Source organism: Chelonia mydas, chromosome 14 (genome assembly GCF_015237465.2).
Source record: "Chelonia mydas isolate rCheMyd1 chromosome 14, rCheMyd1.pri.v2, whole genome shotgun sequence".
NCBI classification, from domain to species: Eukaryota; Metazoa; Chordata; order Testudines; family Cheloniidae; genus Chelonia; species Chelonia mydas.
The window spans coordinates 9,471,366-9,486,424 of NC_051254.2; the positions used below are offsets into that span (position 1 = coordinate 9,471,366).

The window sequence follows — 15,059 nt, forward strand, 5'->3', positions numbered from 1 at the left end:
CAGTAGATAATGAATCAGTCCTGTTTCTTCAGTTCCAGCAGGGCGGGGGTCACCTGTCTGTGTGGCAGGCTTTAACGGGGCTCGGAAAAACATTTCTGTTGCAACCTATTTTTTGGACAGAAATTGCGTTTTTGACTAAATAAGTGTTTTCATGGAAAGTGTCTTTTCTTTAAAAAAAAAAAAAAAGTTTATTATTGGAAAATCAACCCCCCAAAATTTTTGGCTGGAAATTGAAACTTTTTTGGTTTGGCAGTTTTCAGGCAAAATTTTGTTTTGTTTGGTTTTGGCAGTTTTTGGCCCACAATTTTCAGATTTGGGGGTTTCCATTTTTGGACAAAAATTGACAATTTCCATGGGAAAAAACCTACCAATTTTCTGACCAGCTCTCACCTTTAGATTTATAAATCCAGTACACAGAAAACAAAGGCTGAACAGTTACAGAGCTACTGTAAATGCACACCAGAGAGCCTCATAAATTCTCTTTGGCCTTGTTCTGTACGCTACAGGAATTATTTATATGCCTTTAAAACCTAACCTGTGCAATTCCTCCACAGGTTAGTCTGAACTACTCCCAGTTAAGGAGGCAGTGGAAGATGCAGAACCAGTTCAGCCCATTGCAGCAGGAGCAGTCTCCTTTAAAGGGCCAATCCTAATGAAATCAGTAGGAATTTTTGTCTATGAGGTAATACAGGATCAGGCCGGTAAAGCAAAATCCCGTGTATTTAAAACGTGCTCGTTAAGGATCAAAGCAATTGCAGGCGAGAACACGGTACAATGTGTTCTGCAGCACCACGTTTAGAACACAAGAAGTGAAGACAAATACAGGGGACGGGAGGAGACTAAATGTGGTATAATAGGTCCATTTATTTTCTTGTCACCCCGTACACACTAAGCACTGGCACCTAGAGCTGACAGATAAACAAACTCTGCTCTCTTTTAGAAAATACGCGAACAGGATTGCACATTGTCAGCTTCACAGGCCAAAAAATAATAAACACAGATGTACATTGAGGGGAACAAGAACATTCTGAATTCTCCATCTGAAACTCCAGCATCTGAGAGGGGACGGAGGCAGACCTCTGCTTGGGTATCACAGACAACATTAATATACAGCCTGTGATGCTCATATTTAAAGAGCCCTCACTGGTTCACACCTGCATTCCCCTTCTGGGGGACGGTCCCTGTTCCCCAAATACGGGTGTTGTTTCATCATTCCTCCCTTTCCGTTTTCTCTGTTCCCCTCTCTCCTAAATCATTCCATTTTCTTCTTCTCTCTCCTCTCAGTGGCTTGGTCCCCCTCAGGCCATGGAAGCCGGGCAGGACCTGTTTCTGGTGTGAGGATTTCCAAGAAGCCATGGGTATGACTCTCCTCTTTTTACACTGGTGTAAGCCAGGATTAACTCCGCTGAAGTCAGTGGCATTTTGCTGGTGTAAATGTGGTGTAAGTAAGTGGCGAATCAAGCCAACTGTGTAACTGCTTTTATAATAATTATAGTAGTAAATGATTACTTACATTGCTGTGTATTGCCTTCATTTAAAAATCTCCCAAGCACTTTACAAATGTTAGTTTAGCTTCACAACACCGGATGAAATAGGCAAATATTCTTACCCTCCTTTTAAAGGTGGGAAAATTGAGGTACAGAGGGATTAAGACCTAGATATTTAAAGGTGGTTAGGCATTGCTCCACTCAGTGCTGCAAGACCTAAGTGATTTAGACAGCTAAGTCCCATTTTCAAAAATGACTTAGTAGCTTACCTCTCAAGGAAAGCCAATTTGATTTAGGCTCCTAAGGTGATATTTTCAAAAGCATCTGCCTGAGTTAGGCACCTAAATCCCATTGACTTTCAATAGAACACAGGCACCTTAACTCCACCTTACTTCCTGCTTCATCCGATAACACAGTGGGTTCTCCCCAGCTGGCTGATCATCCCAGCCCAGCCAATTAATTATTTTTATTGTCGTTATTAATTGGTATTGTGGTAGCACTTAGAGGCCCTGTGAGAAGTTGGAGCCCTATTTTGTTTTTACTTCTCAGCTGAAATGGAAGAACCACCTATTGTAACTACCATGCAACCTCCCAGAAAATTATTTTGCCCCAAACTCTTTGTTTGTCCCAGTTCAGTGTCTCTAGAATCCAGAACCATAAGGTTCAAAAGTGTTGGCAGCAAACGGGCCTGGAGTCTAATAAACTTCAAACCTCCAGAGATTGTTATCAAGAAAAAGAACACATTTTCAAACGATAAACGAACTAGGTGTTAATGGGGATATTTCCACCCTGGTGTAACACCAAAGACTTCAGTGGAATTATACCAGGGTGGGACTTGACAGAGTACTTCGAGATCCCAAAGACCCCCTGCCCCACCATCTATTACTTATTTATATTATGGTAGCACTAGAGCCTCCCCAACCAAGTTCAGGGCCCCGTTGTGCTAGGTGCTGTCCAAACGCTAATAAAAGATGGTCCCTGCCCCAGTGAGCTTACAATCTAAGTAGAAAAGACAGACCAAAGGTGGGAGCAACAAAGGATTATTATCCCCATTTCACAGGTGGGGAATGGAGGCACAGACAGCTTAAGTGATGTGTCCGTGATCACACAGGAAATCCATAGTGGAACTTGGAATTGAGTTCTCCTGAATCCCATTGCCTGAACCACAAGACAGTACTGCCTCCAAACTAATGCTTTACTCTATTCCTTCTTTTAAATAAACCGTCCATTAAACCAGTGTTGCCAGCTCTTGGGATGTGTGGTATTTTTTTTAAAGTCCCAGTTGCTGGAGTTGAGACTGCATGAGAATCACAGCTTTTATGTGTTTAAAAAGTCAGTTTCTAGCCCTTGTGGTTGCAGAGAAAAGCTCAAAAATGCGATCTGAATGGGACACTAACTGCTCAGAGACCAGAAGTCCAAGGGGAAAAACCCAAATTCATTCTTAATAATCTCATGATTTTTCAGCCAATCTCATGAATTTGAGGAGCCAAATGGCTGGGGTTAGCAATGGTGGTAAAATGTTCATGTGGGACAAAACCAACCTACCACGGAGTCTCCCATTAATCCTGATGGTATTATAGGGTTTTCTTTGTTCAGCCCTACAGAAACTTATTTAAATGAATGTCCTACTTTAAAACCTGTACAAACCATAAACCTATAAAGCTTAATGCAGGCTGTAGACAGAAAACTGTAGGCAGTTTTTCATTCCAGCCCCTCTGCGCTTTGGAAGGCTTGCTGGGTTCCTGGTGTAGAATGGGACTGAATTGAATTTGGGAACAGAGTTTAGCCCGCTAGGCCCCAAGCCTAGGGAGCTCAGGTGCATCCTAAAGTCGATGATGTCAGAATGGTAGAGGGTTAGATTTCAGATTTTGCTGACTTCACCGTTCCCTGCTGGATAATTCACTGATCAGGACGGTGTTCACTCTGCTGGGAGTGCCTGACCCCTGCTCTGGACAGGAAGTTAGCAGTCGACTCATTGTAAAGTGGTGAGGGGGAAAATAGATTAGTTTGAGACAGTGGGAGTCTCAGAGCTGTCACTGTTTTAAAAAATAGAGTTCGAGGTAAACAAAGCAACACAACTGTTTCTATATGTTCCACACGGTTCCCTTAGTTAGTCTGTCAGAAATGCTCTGGAGCCCTACAGCTAATCACAGCATACATTACACTAGGGCCTTTCAGTGAGGTTCTCCCTGGTTTTCAGATATTGACTAAGACTTACAACATTGCTAAGAATACGGTGAGTTGCAGTAGCTCCTTTTTAACAGGTAGGGGAACAGAAGCACAGAACAATTAATAGCTTGATTTTTCAGAAGTGGTAAGCCTCTGAAATAGTCATAATGGTCTATCAGAGCAGAAGAGACTTGCTCAAAGCTACACACAGCAAGGCAGTGACAAAGGTGGGATCAGAAACATGACATGCAGCTTCTTGCTCTAATCACTAGACCATGCTTCCATATATTAAATTGAATCGGTATTTTAAAATAATTAAATGTTAAATTGTGAGCATTTAATAATACTCCTGATTTACTGAATTTTTTGTACTTGGCTAACCACCATTATTGTTAATATTACAACACGTGGAAGTCCCAATCAGGGCCCCATGGTACTGGGTGCTGTACAGAAGCCCCCTGACTTACGCAGTCGTTCCGTTTTGGAAAGCCTTGCGTAACTCGAATTTTGCGTAAGTCAGAAATGTATACCCGGCCATTACGCAAAAATTTCCGCAACTCGAAAATCCTATTTCTGGCTTATGGAACTTTTTCCGTAAGTGCGAATTTGCGTAAGTCGGGTCTTGCGTAACCCGGGGAGCGTCTGTACATGCACATACGGAGACATTAGCTTAAAATCTAATTTGAGACAATGACGCAGCAAATGAGGACGAAAAAGGAAAAGGAGAAAGTAAATGAGGATAAGATCACCTGGCTACGTAAGTCGATATTGCAAACCTTGTTAGTTTCTAAAGGTGCCAAATATTTTTCTTTCTCTATGTTCGAAGTGAATTAAGTCAGCTATTTCCGACTTACATACTGAACCATCAGAGACTGGCTGATTGTGTGTAGGCTTCAGCTGGAACATTTAGTTGTTGTCTTCCCAGTCAAGGCTAATTTAATGAACTGAATATTATCCCTGTGATATTTTTCCTCTTTTCTGATTTTTCATATTCTTTTATTCGCTGAATATTACTCATTCTGTTCAGAGAGCCACCACAAGATCTATCTGCCACTTAAATTCTCAAAACAGTAAATAATGCATAGGCTTTGTGCTGGCCCTCTTCATAGGGGTGAATTTCACTCTGTGGGAGAACAGAATGGTAAAGAACTTTCAAGATTGGTCAGAATAGAGCCAAGAAAACGCTAATGGCATACAAGGAGTTGGATTGCTTTGCAAGCTCTTCTAGAGCTCAGTCTCGCTGATGGGGAATAGGATATTTCTGCCAGAAGAAACATAAAAATAGTATCCTCTTTAATCCCTGGCTCAGATTTCCATTATAAGTGACCCTGCTAGCCACAAAAATACCACTGAGACCTATTGGCAATAAAGGTTTATGTACATTATTTGGAAAACCAAAAATGGCAAGAAAAAGCTGAAGTGCCTCTAAGGGGCCCATGAGAAGACCTCATTTTGGGTTTGCTTCGGGAGTTTCTGCTGATCTCATATGTATATTCCCTTACTTTCACTTAAAGGCCTGCGCAAAAAATCCTGAGGCTTCTTTGCTATTGAAGATGAGGCAACTGCTGCTGAAAGAGTGTTCTTCCAACTGGTTTGAGTATTACCATTCGGGCAATGGCAGAGAGTTATTTCTCACTTTGCCTTAAAATGGTCAGATTGACTTGGTGTCCAGTTCTGCTCTCACTAAGGTCACTGGGAGCCTTGCCAATGACTTCAGTAGCAGCAGGACTAAACCCTTGAATGATTGCTAGTTGCTCCATAGTTAAGGGTGTGGCTACATTTCTGTGTAAAGGTGAAGTTTGCATCCTCTAAAAACCACCTACTTAATTGGATTAGCTTGAAAATTAGCAGACCAGGGCAGATGCTGAGGTAGAGTTGGTGGGGAAAATCTGAGGTCAGCCAATCAATAGGTTCCTGAGATAAGCCCCATTGGCGTCCCTAAGCCAGAATAGTCAGAGTTTCAGAAATCTTTTAGCAAGGGAGCTGGTGCAAAGTTTTTTTCATTGAGAAATGGCCTTTAAAAAACCCATAATAAACATTGATTTTTTTCCCAATTTTTTTTTGTTTCCACACCACTTTTTTCTTGTATTTTTAATTAGAATTTGTATCGAAAACATTACTGATTATTGACATTTTTTATTTACTGAAAACGTGAAAATTTCAATAATGTTTTTGATAAGAATTTGTATTTAAAAAATGAATGAAAAATTTTGAAGAAATGAAAAATGTGTGTGTTTCAAAACCTGCAGGACAGGAGCATCTTTGAAACATTGTTTTTGTATTTTGACCAGCTCTATTTTACACCTATGTGAGCAAAGGAATGGAAAAATTAGAGAAAGGAGGTATATGAAACATATACCTGGACTCCTCTTGCTGTGCTGTAGTGGGTGGTTCCAAAAAGAAGATCTAAAACCTTCACCCTTTAAAAAAAGAGTTTGTGCACGAACATTGTTAATGCTGAAAGTAGATTTTTCATAGCCAAACTTGTGCATGTTTAAGAGCCCAGATTCTTTCTACAGTCTTGAGCTGAAACTCCATTACCATCACATGTCACCTGGTCATATAATCAAACATGTAGGAAGACACTATTCTGCCGTGGTGAATCATAAGATGTTTCAAAGTTCTATTTCTTTTAATACATATTATTCTTAATTTAAGAGAGGAAAGGATCAGAAACTCAACTCAGGATCTGTTTTCCACTTGATAACTGCCTGTTAATCAATTACACTAATTTTCAGAAGATTCTTTTTATAGCCCTTCTGAACCTGTGTGGCTAATTTTGACCCTCAGTATCATACCTATAGTGGGTAAACTGTAACTTACATGGGTGCGTCACCCATTGACTTCAATGAGTAACTGATGCAGAATGAAGTCCATGGTTGTTTTGGATCCCTGCCCTTTCTTTATCTTTCAGGCTTGCCTGTTTGTGTGATGTGTTGTGGAGACTGGGGAGAGGTTGATGTTTGGCTGTAAGAGTCTGGTAGTTCACCTACTCAGCGATGGTTACCTTGTCAATGGATAGAATTCAAACCATCCAGGATGCCTCTGTTTTGCAGTTGTTTATGGCCTTTTTCCTTTGAATTTCTTGTGTGGTCACATTGTCTGATGTGAAGACAACCGTCTAGACATCCATAAAAATAAATAGATCTCTTCTACTGCAGCCTGAGGGGCGCGTCTCAGAGAAGACGGAGCGTAAGTGCAGATGTGTAAATATAGAGCATGTGAGATTGATCTGAAACCAATAGCTGCAAGAGTAAGTACTGTGCTCAGCTCAACAAAAGCTGCAGCTCTGTTGCAGAGTTTCACTCGGCTTTTAGACATTGCACATGCTGACCTGTTTGCTTTTGACTGAATCAAAACATTTCATTTTCTGCAACAACTTCTGTTGGTCTGTACATTTATACACAATTGTGGAGATTTGATTATTTATTCCCCCTCCTCCCCATTTCGAACTATTACTTTTGTCTTCCTATTATTCATCACACTCTGGTTGCAGAGGAAAGCAGAGACCATATTAAACTAGCTGATTGCCAAATCATTTACAACTTATCCTCTTATCCTTAGCTTCTTTTGCAACAACTTTGTCTGGTTTCTTCTATCTTTTCCATTTCTTCTGCTCTCCTGCAGAGGAGTAATATCAGCTTTCAGATCCATGCGTGCAGGAGCCTGCTGTGTTCCTGGAACTTGTTAATGCACAGCCGAATTTCCTGTCTCTCTGTCTTATGAAATCCTTCAGCAGCAAGAGCTTATCCTTCCAGGGCTCCAAATATTCACCAGATCAGTAAAGGCAAGTAATATATAAACAGGATTTTCCTCTTGGTTTTGCAGAATACTGATACAAACATGACATGCTTGGAGAACAGTTAGAGAAACCAGGTAACATGCACAAGCAATGTCAAAGGGGAAGAGCTTGTGTCCCATCAATCCCCGTGCTACTTCACTTGGTTGATCTGCCAAGAAGTTGTGACCTAGGACTTTCAACAACTCCACGCAGCACAGGAGGCTGTGAATCATGGCAAAGGAAGAGGCCTGCAAGTCTGTTTTAAACACAGCAAATGCCTAGATTTGGGTGGATTGCACTCCATTATTTCACGCAGGGTAATATCTGATGCAGTAATAGCTGTTCGAAATGCACTCACACACATTCCTGTCCCTTCTGCTTCTTTTGTGCATTGACCTTCCACATCCTCTGGCTTGCGCACCTCATCTCCCAGCACAGGATGGTGTTTTGGTGATTTGTTCATTCTGAGGGCACAGTGAGAGCTTCACCTGCAAGGCTCCGCACTGCTTTGCCCTCCTGTTGGCTTGCACTTTGCATTTCTCTGTATCCAACCTCCTTGCTGCTCCTTTCTGCCTTCTTTGCACCACCATGTGTCCTCCTGGTCCCCTTGATCCCTCCCTAAAGTCCACTTCTTCCACAACTCATTCCACGTTGACCTCTTTGCAGAAATAGGTCCAAATTCAGAGCTGAGTCTAAGGCCTGGTCTACACCTAAAACTTAGGTCAACATAGCTACATTGCTCAGGGCTGTGAACAATTTCATGCCCTGTGTGACATAATTAGGTCGACCTAACTCCCACTATAGACATCACTAGGTCAATGGAAGAATTCATCCCTTGATGTATCTACTGCCTCTCAAGGGGTAGACTTACTATAGCGATGGAAAACCCCTGCTATTGCTGTAGTATCTACACTACCGTGGCATAGCTACGGTACTGTAGCATGTGTAGTGTAGACATGGTCTTAGTAAATTTAATGTGCACCTTCTTCTGGTTATCAGCATATCAGTTACCCCTCAGGTCTTGTCTACATTACCTAGTTTCATAGTCATAATTCACTACTGGAGCAGCTCCGTTGGTGAAGGTAAAGGCCATAGTGGAGACAAGACTTGTGTGTTTTTGCTACCAAATCATCTAGTCTTGTGCTTTGAAATCTACAGGTAAATAATGCTATGGAAGAGAGAAACTGTTGCTTTGATTTTGGCAGTTGTATCAGAGTATCTTCTCCAGTAGCAGCCCAGTGTTGCAGGAGTGCTCTGCACTCTCAATACTCCTTGATTTCAGTAGCAGCTGAAAGTGCTCCTCTCCAGAGATGCTCAGCACCTTGCAGACTTGGACCAATATCCTGTCCTTGGGGAGGAATGGTCTTGATGATCCAGGTCCCAAACCAAAACCCACTGACATCAGTGTGCATATGGTCCAACTTTTATATTAAGAGTAAATGTATAAATAATTTATAAATGGTTAATAAATGATTAGTAGATGATATAAGCATTTGGAATGGTTGAACATGTCCCTCTGAAACTGTTTTTTGATGGAAAATTGGGTTTTCAATTAAACAGAATTGTACATGAAAAGCGTTTTTGTTTCCCCAGGGAAAAATTTCACTTTTTTGTTGAAAAAACTGAATACCAAAACCTGAAATATTTTGGCAAATACTTTCAAATCTGAAATGCTACTGAAGTGCCTCATGGGAGTTGTAGCCCAGGTGCTTCATGCTTCCATTCTATAGGATGGGCTTTTTAGCTAGACTCCATCTTCCGTGGTGCACATTGGCCATGCAGCTGCTATGATGCACTGCCTCCCCTCGCCAACATGGGAGCCAGTCATGCATCATGGGAGATGTAGTCCAACCAGGGAATGGAATCTATAGAGGAGAATGGCTGGGGGGAGTGTGAGGCACACAAATTACAACTCCCATGCGTTACTATGGCGGCATTTCAGAACTGAAATATTTTACTTTTCAGTTTTTATTGAAAACTCAACATTTTCTGTAGGAAAAAATGCTGTTATATGGTGAACTCTAATAAATATGTTTATAAGATGGGGTAGATGTTTAAAAGAAACCTAATGACCTATTGGACTCTATAACAATCTTTAAGAATTGATTAACCATTTATTAAAGCACCTATTCATAATTTATTAAGCCTCTTTATAAACTATCCATGAATGTACTGTTAATATAAAGTGTAGCTGGGATTCTTCCCATTGACTTGACTTCAATAGGCTTTGGATCAGGACCTTAATAGGTAATTTCTATCACTAATTGCAATGATCCCAGCTCTTTATAAGACAGCATAGGTTAGCACAAAGAAATTGTCACACCTAAAGCTATAGTCAGATCAGTGAAATCAGTTCTTATTGATAGCTTCCAAATACACCTGGTTACTTAAAGACAGCAGCAATAAAATGAAGCAGATAGAAGTGAGTGAGATGGAATCAGAGATTAGATTAAAATAAAACTCATTACTGGTGTGTACGTTTTTTTCAGATACTGCAGGAAAAAAAGGAAGTATAGACTAGAGTGAATAATTATTTCCATTAAAGGGACTGTGCTGCTTACATTAGGTAATTCTAACATTCTTTCCTTTTAATGGTATTTTCCCAGAAAAGAAAGGTACATTAAATAAATATTTCAAAGTAACCTGGGCAGCAATTTCCAGATATTAAGCTCTCAGGTTGACAGCCCTAAGTACGTTAATTCAGTGTAATTATATACATCTTAACATCCAGTAAGATCTTAAATGAAAACAAACACCTTTCATTAGTACTTAAATGGGCTTCATGTTACAGGACCGAACAAATACCATAGAACAATCAATAGTTCTATGTTAAATGTTACACATCATAACGGGGGGTAGGGGTGGGGAGAGTACCTAAAGTATAACAGAGAGTGATTTATTTAAATGAAGTATTGATTTACGGTGAACACACATACACAAACCTATATTTTATCTGCCCTAATCTTAAAATGGTGTTGTCCTTGGCGTTTGTTCAGTTACCATAGGAGTCAATGGCAAATCTCCTGCTGGCTTTTGTGACAGTAGGAGCAGGCCCTGAGATGTGAAATATAACACTGGGGACATACAAGACGCAAATTAAATAGCTGTTACAAGTGATTAGGGCAAAGAGCTGCTTCTCTATGGTCTGGAGCCAAAACCCACTGAAGTTATAGAAACATTTCCTTTCACTTTAGTAGGTTTTGGATTAGGTCCTATGGGCTGGATTTGCAAACTAACTTAACACCTGCAGTCAGGGATAGATTTTCAAGAGAGCTCAGTCCGTTGGAAATCTAGCCCTTAATGTACACAATGCCTGTTCTTCAGAATATCAGGGACAAAGAGTTCTCCAAGTGAGGGCTATGATCTTTGGGAACGATAGGAATGATAGAATTCGGCCCATTGTAAACATACTTTAGCTTGTGGCAGGCTTCTCCAGGAACGTACTGATGTAATTTATAGCATATGAGTGAAGTTGGAGGAGTTGCATTCACCCATCCGAGAAAGCCAGGCTATCCTAGGAAAATGGATCTGGCAAGGAAGTGTGCTCTCATCTCCAAGTTTGCCAGGGCTGTGACCGATTTACTGCTCATTTCCTGCTCCTCCCCATCCCTCATCGCTTCCTCTCGCAGACACTTTTCAGATATGAAAAGCAATTTAGTGAGGCTGTTTTGGATATCATGCTCAATTGAGAGTCTCCCCCACTCTCCTCTGGCTCCCTCTTTCCTCTCACCACCTCCTCCTTCCCTTCTGGTCTCCTCTTTTGGGTGGATTCTGAAAGATACCAGTTGGGACTGGGCTCACTGCTTTTATGGTAAAGTTTCCAGTTACAATGAGAGTCTCACCCATTGGCTCCTCTGCTCCTTGGAACTGCTGTTTGAATTTCCCACTGTTTCGGTGTTTTTTTGGGTTCTTTTCTTGGCTTGCTGTTAAGTGTGAGCCTGCTGGGTGAAAGGTTGCTGGAAGGGTCCCTTGCCAGAATCCATAACTCTCGCGAATAGCTTGCTGCAGCTCTAAAGGCCAAAAATACAGGGATTTGATTGTTACTGGGGAATGTATTGGACAGAAACTGGGCATGGTAAAAATATTTCAGAGTGTTTCATATATATTGTAAATTAGTATGTAAGCCTCACATTCTGCAAGTATTTGACAAATGTCGATGCCCAGAGAAGACATAAAACAGGGGTTGTCACCATTTGGGGTCATTAAAGATTATTCTCATGACTGTATTTCATCTTTGTGTTACAGAAATGCCTAGAGGCACCAACCAAACTGGGCCCCATTTGCTAGGTGCTGTTCAAACACACACTAAAAGACAGTCTCCCTGCCCCAAACAGCTTACAATCTAAATAGAGAAAGCAGACAAAAGAGAATTATTATTCCTCTTTTATAAATGGGAAACTGAGGCACAAAGAGGGGGTTTTTTTGGGTGGGGAGTTGCCCAAAGTCATACAGAAAGTCAGTGCTGGTACAATGAATTGAACCTATGTCTCCTGAGTTGCTCGCCCTAATGCCTTAACAACGAGCCCTTCCTTCCTGTCTAAGAGCACACTGCATTTTTGGAAGGAGGATGGTATTGCCCTAGATGTCTGGTCGGATTCCAGCTTGGATAACTGTGTTCCCTCTTGTCGTTTCATTTAGATAAGGTGTTCACTTCCTGTCCTAAACTACTGTGTAGTATTGCTGTTTGCTGGTGAACTCTTGTGGTGAAACTATTATCGTTCTTCATCCCAGAAGTGGCTGCAGTAACTGGCAGATGAAGTGATCTCTCTGTGTAGTTAGCGTATCTGTTTATGTGTGTTTGAAGCCTTTTTGTTCCTTTTGGATGAAAGGTGCCAGCTAAGTGCAAGCTGTTACATTGGACACTGTAAACTTTAGAGCTGCCTGGAACCCTGAGACTCACAAGCCCTTGCTGATCCCTCATGATGCTGGAGATTTTTTCACACCTTTTCGTGACATTTTGTGAATCTTTGCTGTGGAGGTTTCCCTGGTGATTCCTGTCTTGCACTCATGGCCAGAACACACAGTCCTTGTGAAAGAGCTTGTGCACTAAGGGATTTAGTCTCGGTTTTCCTGTGCCAGGGATAGGGTCACCACTACTCAGATCCATAGGTTGGTCCAAACAATTGCTGCTTGGCACTGCTAAGACTCTCCAGCCCCCATTAGAGAGGTTAGGCCAAATGGCTCCTCGTGCAAGCTCCTAGTGATGGTGTGAGAGGGAGCTGTGTGCCAGTTGCCTCTGCAGGAGAAATGGTCCCTGATTCTGTTACAATCAATGGGCCTGATTCTGATCTCTCTCTCTCACCTGTTTTATATTGATGTTGCTTTGTTGAACCCTAACTTTAACTCCTATCCTATCCTTAACCATAGCCATTTATACTGGTGTGAGAGGGTGTCCAGGCTCAGTGTGTCTGGGGAAGCACTGGGAAGCAAAGGGCCAAATAGCTCCTTCTCTCACAGTAGCTCAGCTCCTCTGGGTGGTTCACTCCTTTGCAGCATGTAGCATTGCTTTCTGCATTAGGCTCCCCCAATCCTTGCATGCAAGGAGGACAGCTAGGCAGATGGGCCTGGTCTCTGAGCAGGATATAAGGGAGGTGGGGGAAGGGTCTTCGCTCCCTTTCTCCCCTTTTCACATCCATGTAAGGCTAGACCCAATCTCGCCCTTTGCATCTCTGCATTCCATCCGTAGACCAGGGTTAGTACTTACTCCCCATCTCAAGAGGTGGATTTAACAGTTGATGTTTGCATAGCACAGAGTGCTGTATAGAGGCTAAGCATTATTACAGGGCTGGAGTCCACAGCCACAGTTCAACTGGAGTGACCCCACTGAACTCAGCAGAGCTACTTGCATGGTAAGATACCATTCAATATGCGTGCAGGTGGCAGAATCTGGCTCTTACGCCCCCATTCAGCAGTCCATTCTCATTTAGCCAAGCACTTAAGCACAAAGTTAACGTTAGGCATATGCTGAAGTCCTATGGGTTTAACGTTAAGCATGTGCTTAATTGCTTTGCTGAATAGGGATGGACCAAGGTAGATGTTAAATGCTTTGCTGACTCCTGGGGCTGTAGGGGGGAAGGTTCTTATTTATTGAAGCCAGTTTGCCCATCCTTTAGGGATGAAATGTAGAGCCCAGAGTCTCAGTGTACTCTCTGCAGGCATGGATAGGGCCAACACTTCTCAGGTCTATACGTCTCTCGTGCTGCGTGTCCATCAGCACCACCAGCATTTTCATTCTGTCACTTGAAGAAGCTACAGGAGAAGTGAGTGCTGACATTTGTGTCAACACTTGCTCTGCCTGATGCTATGCTCTGTGAAAGTTTAAAACAATAGCTGAATATGTCGAGTAGCACCCCAGATATAATATTCATTTCCCTCTCCTCTTCAATACAGCTTGCTACTGAGGCTAACAACAGTCACAACCCTTCGAGTAACCCCTGCAGTAGGCACATTTATAAATAGCTTACAGAGGTTAATAAATGATTCATAGATGTGTTAATTAATGATTGTTACAATTATAGCGTTTTCCAGATCAATAGGTTGCTTAGACCGTCTATAGCATCTTCTGTTGATGAGCTCATAATCATCTATAATACATACTGCTCATGCCTGTAACATGCTTATAACTTCTATTAAACAGATGTAAGCAGAGTCAGGATGAGCTCCACCCTGACATCTGGTGGTGAGGTGTGGCAAGTTGTGGAAAAGAACTTCAGGGGCCGATCTCATTTGCATAGGCACATCCACCCTGCCTAGAATGAGGCCATAGCTGCCCAAATGGTCACTTTGGCTGCTGTGGGATCCCCAGTGTCTCTGTTATTGGGGCAGGAAGAATAAATTGTTATTACCCTGATTATGGGAATCAAGGACAGTGGAACTGTACTTGGCCTTTTGTTATGATGGAGGGACTCGCCATCAACTAAGTAGCACTCGCTAGGCAAGGGACATGGGTTCCAAAACTCTGTGAATTGAGAGAGGCTTGAGATAAGTATTAGTACCTGGTGGCGTGGGCCCCTTTGTGAGGTGCCCTAGTACTAAGGCTCCCACTACTACAAGCTGAAATCACTAAAGAACTAAAATTACTAAGAGCTGAAATCACTGAGCACTGTGTCAAGTAGTGGGGCGCCTGAAGATCTAGAGCACAGCGGAGCCGTTTGCGGATGGACTGGTGGAGCAGTTCATGGGACGGTGGGAGCTGCTTTTGTGATGCGGAGCGGAGCGGAGCCGTTCGTGGGACGGCTGGCGGAGCGGAGCGGAGCGGAGCCGTTCGTGGGACGGCTGGCGGAGCGGAGCGGAGCGGAGCCGTTCGTGGGACGGCTGGCGGAGCGGAGCGGAGCGGAGCCGTTCGTGGGACGGCTGGCGGAGCGGAGCGGAGCCGTTCGTGGGACGGCTGGCGGAGCGGAGCGGAGCGGAGCCGTTCGTGGGACGGCTGGCGGAGCGGAGCGGAGCGGAGCGGAGCCGTTCGTGGGACGGCTGGCGGAGCGGAGCGGAGCGGAGCCGTTCGTGGGACGGCTGGCGGAGCGGAGCCGTTCGTGGGACGGCTGGCGGAGCGGAGCCGTTCGTGGGACGGCTGGCGGAGCGGAGCCGTTCGTGGGACGGCTGGCGGAGCGGAGCCTTTCGTGGGA

The 15,059-nt window shown here is 43.0% G+C and overlaps 1 long non-coding RNA gene across 1 annotated transcript; it reads left to right on the top strand.

Moving 5' to 3' along the window:
• The first annotated feature begins 474 nt into the window (after window positions 1-474).
• On the top strand, window positions 475-14,590 carry LOC122462820. Its single transcript, XR_006285638.1, has 3 exons — window positions 475-490; window positions 2,459-2,461; window positions 14,458-14,590. It is a non-coding gene; the product is annotated as an uncharacterized LOC122462820 (long non-coding RNA).
• Window positions 14,591-15,059: the final 469 nt, after the last annotated feature.